We start from the raw sequence: 9,458 nt of genomic DNA, 5'->3' as shown, positions 1-9,458 counted from the left end.
CCCAATTTAGCGTTTTAAACAACAATATAAACAACATCCAAGAATAAAGTTTACTAGGTTTATTTCAAAGCGAATCCAAGCTAATTAAATAACAAATCAAGCGAATTAAAAGTGGAAAAATACCTTAATCCGAAGCTTGGTTCAAATCGGGAGAAGAAGAAGCGGTGAGAGAGAGAGAGAACCCATTTAGTTTTTGTGATTTTCGTTTTTTATTTTGAAATAATGAATGAAATATTGAAATATCGATTTTATCAGCGGTTTAGATCTTCAGATCTTGAGGGCGAGATCGGACGGTTCAAGAGAAGAGTGAGATAAGAGTGTCACTATAAGAGTGGCACTCTAGACAAACCGAATAAATAAATATATATATATCGGTTTGGCTAGAGTGCCACTATAATACTGCCACTCTTATCTCACACTTCTCCTCAACCGTTTGATCTCACCTCAAGTTCTGATGATCTAATTCACTCAAAAAAAAATCCGATATTTCAAAATTTCGTAATATTTCAAAATCCAAAAAACGAAATAAACCAAAAACGCGAAATTGGAAAACTCTCTCTCTCGGCTTCTTCTTCTCCACTCTCAACCAAGCTTCTGGATTAAGGTAGCAACCACTTTTAATTCGTTTGATTTTCGTTTAATTAGTTTGGGTTTTGTTTAATGTCGTATTCTTCAATAATATTTGATAAATCTTCATCAGTAACAACTGAATTAAAATCATTGCATCTAAATCCTCATCTGCCAATTGACAACGCAAACTTACTGACGAACCATTCAATTCACCCAATTTAATCAACAACTCCATAAACGTTATTGAACGGTCAATTGTAACAACACGAGTTTCACCTCCGTGATATCGGAGTTGACCATCAGTGAAATGGGGAAGTATTTTGCCACCATAGCTTGTTTAGGACTACTTGAATCTGTAACCATGACTCCTTGTTTCTAAAGGTAGTAAGTAGGAAGAGGAGCTAGTTTTTAAAGACAAGATTGAAGTTTGAATGGTGTTTACTTCAACCTTAAAGTAACAAGATTGAAGTTCGAAGTATGTCGTAAAGTAACAATAATGAGTAAACTGCTGGATTATCAGTTTGGAACTAGCATATTCGATGAACTCTGTCAGAGTTTTGAACTCTATCAGAGTTCGGTGAACTAACATATTCGGTAAACTCTGTCAGAGTTTTGAACTAGCATATTCGGTGAACTCTGTCAGAATTTTAAGTAGAACTGTGTCGAGGGTTGTGTTCTATTGCATCATTATGTCCATTGGATTAGTAGCTAATGTTGCCTTCTAGGCTCTAGATAGGAAACAAGCACTTCTGTTAGTGATGTCCAGTTTTTATTTGCTAGTGATTTTCTTGTCTATTTCTCTAGGACTACTATTCTCAATTCTTCACATACACAACTGCCTTCAGTTTCTTATATTTCATATCAGGTTCTTCCTTGCTCATTCATATGTGTTGGTGATGCAGGTGTGGAACCACCTTTTGTCATGCTTGTAGAAGAAAATGCTCAAGCCACTGGTGTACTTGAAATGCTTGTCAGAGTCAGAGTTTGAAATGCTTGTCAGAGTCAGATTCCAGGAAACCTTGTTACATAGTTTGAAATTCTGTGGTTTTACGGACTCAAGTGATGGATTTTATTACTAACAGGTTCATTAGATGAACTCATTGACGGAGAGGTGAAAGTCGACAAGATTGATTTCAAGAAGACAGCCACATCACAATCTGCACACTGAACTGAACCCAGCTTGTTGCTGTGTACTGGAACTTTGTTTGTTTAGTAGATAAGTTGAAGCTTCAGTTTGTAAAGACCTTGTCTTATGGATTGGACACGAGGAAGTAATTTTTTTGCTTTGTTTTTTTCTACAAAAGAATTCAAGGTGGTAAACTTAGCGTTCAGGAAAGTGGCAGAGTCTAATGCATACATGTTACTGAATTTACAGTTCTACAATGTTTATCAGCATTGTTTTGTAGCCATGTTGTGGAGGTTTTGTTATGTGGTTCTATCTCACAGAATTTGTGCAAATCAGGTGTGTTTCATGAGACTGTTAAAGCACGAACTGGATATCTGCACATTTAAAATCGTGTAAAGGTGGAGAATTAGCAGCTAAAAATACAAATCAGTTTTAACTTTTAAGAGATGGTCATCATTGGATTTAATCAGTAGAATTGGTTAGCTCAAATTTCAAATAAGTGATGGATCAAGAGTTCAAGTTTGCAAAACATAATTATGTTATGAACATTTAACAATGAATGACGATTAAAAAAAAGAGTAATAAAGGTGGAGAATTAGTAGATAAACATACAAATGGAACGTAGGATAATATTTTTGACAGATTAAAAAAAGAGTAATGAACTGAGCTTATAATATAATTGATCGAGTGATGTTAAGCTGAGTACTAGTCCAAGATCGACAAAGAAGTTATGGACCAACAACTCTGTTTCTTCCAACAGTCAATAAAGAGAGAATGTGTGAACCACAAATATCTTATTATCAGGTCTCCACTTTTCTTTCAAGTCTTCTTCCTTTGCGCGTGGTGGTGGGACTGGTAAGATAGTAAGATGTATGTACCTGGACTGTTGTTGACTTGCTTCGTACGTAACTTCATTTGAATTTTTGATCATCCGATTTTCTGTTTTTGCTGACATAAAAAATGCAAATTTCATTACAAATGTGAATTCTTTATGAATGGTGTAAATATATACAATAATACATTCTTGTAGTTTTGTTCATCATTCAGTTCAAAATTGTACAAAGTCTGGTCCGGAATTAACATCAGTTTAATTGTAAACTAAGTAGTAAAAAAATAAATGAATGAGAACATAACCTGCTAGTTAAAATCAAAGTTTTGAAGCCTGAATAGGTAACTGACTAATCTGTACAGTATTCACGATTCTGTGTGTTACAAAAATTTGTTTACATTTTATCAAAATCAAAACAACCCAAAACAATGACATTCACCTCTCACTAACGACATTTTCTCACCACGGGTGCCTTGTCCTTGTAACAGAGATGTAGAAGCACCCAATTATATGCAATAAGCATTTCACATCCAATCAGCGAAGGTCTCAGTCGCTCAGCCAGCTGAAGAATCTGATGAGCCAAATAGCTTCACTTCCACAATAGGCCTCTTGAGAATTGCAAAGCAATATCAATAGCACATATATGCACCACTTTTCACTGATAGCTTCAGTTTTAGTTTACCCTTCAATTCTTTCAAAAGCCGCTTGGACAGATTGGAGAAGTTTCCTTGCTCTGGGGTGGTCAAGCGGTTACAAGATCTACTGTAAATCCCCTTTCGACTCTGCATGCAAGGATAACTCAAAATCACGCTTTTGCTACATTTCAAAAAATGGCAGGCTCCCTGGACTCTCCTCCTCCAAAAGATGCCTTACAGGTGTTTATGCAGGATATTGGTTCAGAATGTACTCAATTTGTTCTCCACTGATCTCTTTCTTATCCAGGAGGACCTGCAAATGGATTATTTTCAGTAACTCAAAGTTGGCAGACACCAGTGCAAAACAATGTCAGCGAGATCAACGCTACAGGTCTGTCTAGGCGCAAAAGATAAATTGGAACTTTAAAAGATATAGACCAAACCAATTCAGTAACTGGAGGGAATTTACACTTATATGGCTACACCCATATCATGCAATCAAAAGTATTTGACCCAGGACTACATCTTTCTTTACTTTCCTAGCTCAGCTAGTTTGTCTAGTTACTACAACTAGTACAAATGGCCTCAACTTGAGAATTTTATTCATCGGAATATTTGTTTAATTCTGAATGTGTACCACATACTAAATATACCTACTATACCTTTTATTTTTTTGGAGTTGGCTACAGTTGGCACAAACATTCCAGTTTCACAACAACATACAACAATTATTTTGTTTTTGTTATTCTTAGTTCAATTATTTGAGGGGAGAAAAGGAGTTTCCAAGGAATTGATGAATTTTCGTTCGTGCAACCGCAGTACGGCCTATGGTTTCCTACTTTCCTTACAGAACATTGTACCAAGCGGTGGTGACAATAACTATGATGACGGAAATGATGAAGTTGTTGATGAAGATGTAGGCTAAAATGACGATTAAAATCTTGTATAATACATAATTTTATCATCCTTGCATATGATTACTTTAAATATACGCCATACTCACCCACATATTTAAGATGTTTTATCATCCTCAAACCTAGAGTTCCTTCTTTGAATATGAACATGAAAAGACCACGGGTACACACCTTAATTGTTTTGAGAAGAGCTGCATGATGTCTCCACTGCAAAGAAACTGTTCTTTCATACATGCCACGGATTAGCTCTTCAGTTCTCTGAGCAACCTCATCATCCAAATTAAAGTTGATCGGGGGTTCTATAAGATCATAGTCATCATAAAGTGATCCTTCAAAGTCCAGCCTTGGTCCCACAAAGCTAACCCTTTACCTCCAAGGAGGTGGCTCTCCATGTATGGTCATTGATTTCTCCATATTCCATCTGATGGAAGAAAATAATGAAACAGTAAGTACGAAATATCTAAAAGTTACCGCATTCTTGGTCAAGGTACCAAAGAAGAAACACCACATTGTCAAAATTTTACGAGCAAGCCAAGACGCATCCGCATGGTAGCTAACAGATGCTCTAGATGTGTCTCGTCCATAAATAACCTCTTCAGCAGCCCTACCGCCAAGTAACACATAATACACATACTGATGATCATTATCAAACGCACGGAAGAGAATACCAATCTCACAGAAATAGTAGAATAAGTGACTATACCTGAAGCCGGTGCAACAACTGAGGTCGACACTCAAATATATAAGACTCGTCGTCAAGACGATGAAATACAGTTTGCGAGAGACTCTGCATGCATCAGTTAACAAACATTTTTGTTAGAGAGAGTAACTGAATGGTTGGACCTACTTCGAAATACATGACATACAAGTCGATGAATTAATTAGCTTAACATTTTGTACTATTTGTAGTGAATTATTGACTAATTATCTTAAATAAATGGCTAATGGACCCGGATGTACTGTATTATATTAGCATAAGCTATTACCATTATTATACATAACTCACCATTGTATGAATAAGTTAGGTCCAGATGGAGGTAAGACAGTGCCTCCATTATGAACAAAAAATAAAAGTATAATGGAATTTCAATTAAACAATGTGTTAGAACCTGGCCACGAGGAATGATTGAGATGCATTCGCAGGATTCCACCTTAGCATCCTCATAGCGCTTCAGTAAATAAGATGTCATTGCAGTTCCAACCTCAGTAGTTGCTCTACGACACTGCCCTTGATGACCCAACTCAATCCCTACACGCTTTGGTCCCACAGTTAAGCAGTCAACAACATCATCTACGTCTGACTGAAGGATAGAACCATGCCCTCTCCGACTCCGAACTGCCACCAATGCAGCCTCTTGGAGTAGCTGCGCCAGTTTTGTTCCTGTCCACCCTGATTAGCCAAAATGTTAGTTTTTGTTTCAAATAGGCACTTCACCACTGAAATGGATATTACTGCATTAACTGTGACCTTCTATGAAGGACAGAGTGCTGAACCAAAGCGTGAGATATATAGCTATCAAACTTAAATTTAACAATGCACCAAATTGAAGGACATAAATACTGTATGCTAAACTATACTGATCAAAGGAGATGTAAATACAACGTATAGTCGGTACAGATATAAACCTATAGAGAATCTATTCACAAAGCACAGACGTACAGTGATTGAAGCTAATGTATTCTCGTTAAAAGAGCTATGGCTTGTGGCATTGTCCCTCTTCGTCAAAGCTTAAGTTTAAGATCATGAATATCAGAGGAAGCATTGGGATATAATATAGGTCATAGGTGGGTGCTAGACGTGCAACTACACAAGGTAGAAATCATGGATATCAAAGCTTTCTTTTCTGATTGATTTATGGGAAAACTAACCACTTAGCTGGCACTATGCAGGACCAGTACAGAAAAAAAAAAAAAAAATAGCTGGAGTTGGATTTCTATTTTCTTAATTATGGGCTTTGTGATCACAAAGATGGGTCAAAATTTCACGTTGAAATGTGCAGATCATTAATGAAATTTAGGTCAAAAATCGAGTTACATGAATGATTCCTTCTGATAAATTGATGTATGTATTTGTAATAGAGAATAACTAAATTATTTAGTGTATACAATTTTCACTGAAATTCCACAATATCTTCTATGACAATGTTTATTCCATTTTATATTTTTAACTAAATTGAATCTCAGTGGAACTAGATTTTTGCTAATAACTTTGTCTAGAGCTAGGCATTTTACATTGTACACACTACGCAAGTTCAGATCATGCTTTAACAATTAGTAATGATCAAGGACAAATCCTTTCATCTGAGAATGAACATTACATAAGAAGCAACATGCAACCAATTGGGGACAATTCCAGATAAAACTGTTTCAATTACCTGGAAAGTTCTGCGCGTAACTGAACAGGTCCACTGTCGGTGACATGTTCACTTTACGAGCATGGACTTTTAAGATGGCTAGTCTTCCTTTGGCGCCAGGAGGATGGATTCTTATCTACAACGTAATTAAATCTATGACCAATGTGAAACTTAAATATATGACTAACAAGTGTTTTCTCCAGTCTTCAGCAAAGACAAATTACTCTCAAATGAAGTTCACGTAGACAATCTAAACAAATCCCACTTATATCAGTCATAGAGACAAACCTTACGATCAAATCGGCCATGTCTGTTGAGAAGTGCAGGATCTAACAATCCAGACGATTGGTCGCACCTAAGAACATAACACCTTTACCAGTATCAAACCCATCCAATTCTGTAAGGAGCTGGTTCAGAGTAGTTTCCCTCTCCCGTGTAGCAGCATTGTAGAGGTCAGTCGTGGATTCACTAGATAATCCTTGGCGCCTGATCAAGCATTAAAAAACAGATTATTACGGATTGAATGGCCACTAAGTGACGTTTTGGCTCATTAATCAATAAGGGGAAAACAACAGAAAGAAAAAGAAAATTCACTTAATCAGCTCTTAACAACGAGGCAAGGCATATAAACAAAAGTGCAGAGTAAGTTATAAATACAAGTGATCTCGGTCAACAGAACATGAGATGGCATCATGGCATCTGATTAAATACAATGTCTTCTACACCACATCCACCTCGGATATAACACCATTGGCTTTATTCAACCAGTTTTCTACCAAACTGGTGCGTGTCTTTCTTTCCCCCTCCGCAATCAACAATTTTACTTTGACATCATTCACTTAGGGGGTTTAATTAAAGGTTGTTTTTTAGCTCTTGCAACCATTGTCTAATTTGTCTGGTCATATTTTGTTTCATTAGTATAATTTCAGCGTAATGCTAAATTGATTGCTGATGTCACCCCAGTAACTTCTCTTTTTCAAATTTCAACTTATTTTCTTGCTTATGTTTGTTTCGTTTTTGTTTTCCGTACAAATTTTGCCGCCAAAGATACAAAAGAATTTTGCCACACTTCGAAGAGAGCAACTCACGCATCCATTACCCTCCTCATCAGCCGACTGGAGAAATTCAGTATACAACACACATACAGAGAATGTAACAAGCCAGCAGACTACTTGTCAAAACTATGTAATATCAATTATGTAGTTTTTATGTATATCAATCACCCTATTGATGCCAAACTATCAGAAATGATAGATGATGATGCAAGAGGCACCATGTACCAAAGGTTTCAAAGTTAATACAGGTTGGGGTCTGCCTAACCCGGTAACCAATTTGAAAAAAAAAAAAAAAAAAAATCTTACCACCGAAGGAAAAAAAAATTGCCAATTGTGTAATAAGAATTTCACCAGTATAATTTGTCTCTGCGATTTGCTTACAGGAAAGAGTCGCGATACTAAGAGCATCTTTAGGAGAGACATTATCTTAGCATCAAACACCAAATTTTCAATAATTTTGTGTTTTTTCATCTTCAGGAGAGACACGTACATGTTGATGAAAACACCAAAGCAAACACCAAATCAGCGAAAATTTGGTGTTTGCTTTGGTGTTGTATCAAATCTCTCTCGCGACTTTGCGAACACCGCAGGCTTTGGTGTTAGTTTGGGCCTCTGTCTCGTAGTATTTTGAACACCAAATTTTAATGTGTCACGGTTTACCGAAAACCGCGTAGACTTGGGCTTGGTCTCTTGCGCGGTTTTGGGAAAGCCACACGTGGTTTGGTATCAAATATTTGATGTTTCTCCTAAAGTTATTTGGTGTTGGTTTGGTTTGGTATTTGGTTTGGTTCAAATATTTGCTCTAAAAGATCGATCTCGTAGCATTAATGGTACGTACCTGCTGCATCTAAACCGTTAGATAGCATAGTGATACCAAACCCAACACTTGCTTTAGCTTGGAGAAAAACGTCATTCGGCCTGCTTGGGCGTCACTCTTTTTCTTCTTTTCCAAATTAAAAACGAAATAAACCAAAAACCAAAAGAAAAAGAAAATTAACAGAGAAACCAAAAACGAAACAAAAAAAGGGTGGGGAAGATTGAAAGAACTACAAAAAGAGCAGTGCGAGGAAGACAATGAACAATGAATGTCTCTCCCTTTGTCTCCCTCCATCAAGGGCTTTTCACGCCCTTTTTTCCTCTAAATCTCTCTCCAAATTTTGTGTTGTTGCTGCTTTATTGTGTTTGACTAATTGGTTCATCGTTTGAGGTGTTTTGTCAGGTAATTGTCTCTGAACACTTCTAAGTTTTTGTGTGGTGGTGTGTCTTGAGACTATAGTAGATAGGAGAGCAGGAAATACACGTTCAAATTAAGTATAAGATGGTTGTAATTATTATGGTAAGCATTTTCATTTTTTGTAACTAACAACTTACTTGGACTGTAATTTCATTGTTCATATGAAATGGATCGCTATTTTTGAACTGAACAGGACATGGCATGGTGTTATTGAGTATGTGACTTATTGGGTTTGAAGAATGCATGAAGCTTATGTATTCTCAGTATAGTGCTTTTGTATCTAATTAGGTGGTTAAGTTCTGGTCATGTTTGAAGAATGGAGCTTGTTCTTTAGACAATTGTGTAGATTTAATAGGAAGAGCTAGTTGTGAACCTGTCTTCAAATTTTAGAACTAATTGCTTGCTCACACCATATTGCTATTTTGTATTGACACAATACGTAGACTGAGTGGTTCTGAGTTTATTATGCCCACTCCATTTCTATACCTGATTCAACTTAACGTAGTTACTCATAAGAGAATGGAAGATAAAGTCAATTTTAATCAATTGATCAGGAGCAGGGTAATGTGCTCCCAAGAACTGGTGAAGATCAAATGAATTAACTTGATGTAGTTACTGGTAATGAATAATAAAATCAATGTCTTAGAAGTAGTTTTTAGGTGTATTTACAAGTGTTGTTGCTTTGTACTTGTCTTCCTTTGTCTTGCATATGTTTGGGAAAACTCTTAGAGTTTATGAGAG

At 36.5% G+C, this 9,458-nt stretch overlaps 1 pseudogene across 1 annotated transcript; it reads right to left on the bottom strand.

Annotated features, from left to right (window-relative positions):
- Positions 1 to 2,831: 2,831 nt before the first annotated feature.
- LOC147495320 (putative inactive ATP-dependent zinc metalloprotease FTSHI 1, chloroplastic) lies at positions 2,832 to 7,704 on the bottom strand (annotated as a pseudogene). Its single transcript, XR_015199553.1, has 7 exons — positions 7,652 to 7,704; positions 6,717 to 6,914; positions 6,450 to 6,564; positions 5,184 to 5,464; positions 4,778 to 4,861; positions 4,246 to 4,495; positions 2,832 to 3,473 (listed from the first exon to the last, which is right to left on the bottom strand). The product of XR_015199553.1 is annotated as a putative inactive ATP-dependent zinc metalloprotease FTSHI 1, chloroplastic (transcript).
- Between the last annotated feature and the right edge of the window lie 1,754 nt (positions 7,705 to 9,458).

Source organism: Coptis chinensis, chromosome 6 (assembly GCF_015680905.1).
Source record: "Coptis chinensis isolate HL-2020 chromosome 6, ASM1568090v1, whole genome shotgun sequence".
NCBI classification, from domain to species: Eukaryota; Viridiplantae; Streptophyta; class Magnoliopsida; order Ranunculales; family Ranunculaceae; genus Coptis; species Coptis chinensis.
This window is presented reverse-complemented; position numbering and strand designations above follow the sequence as displayed.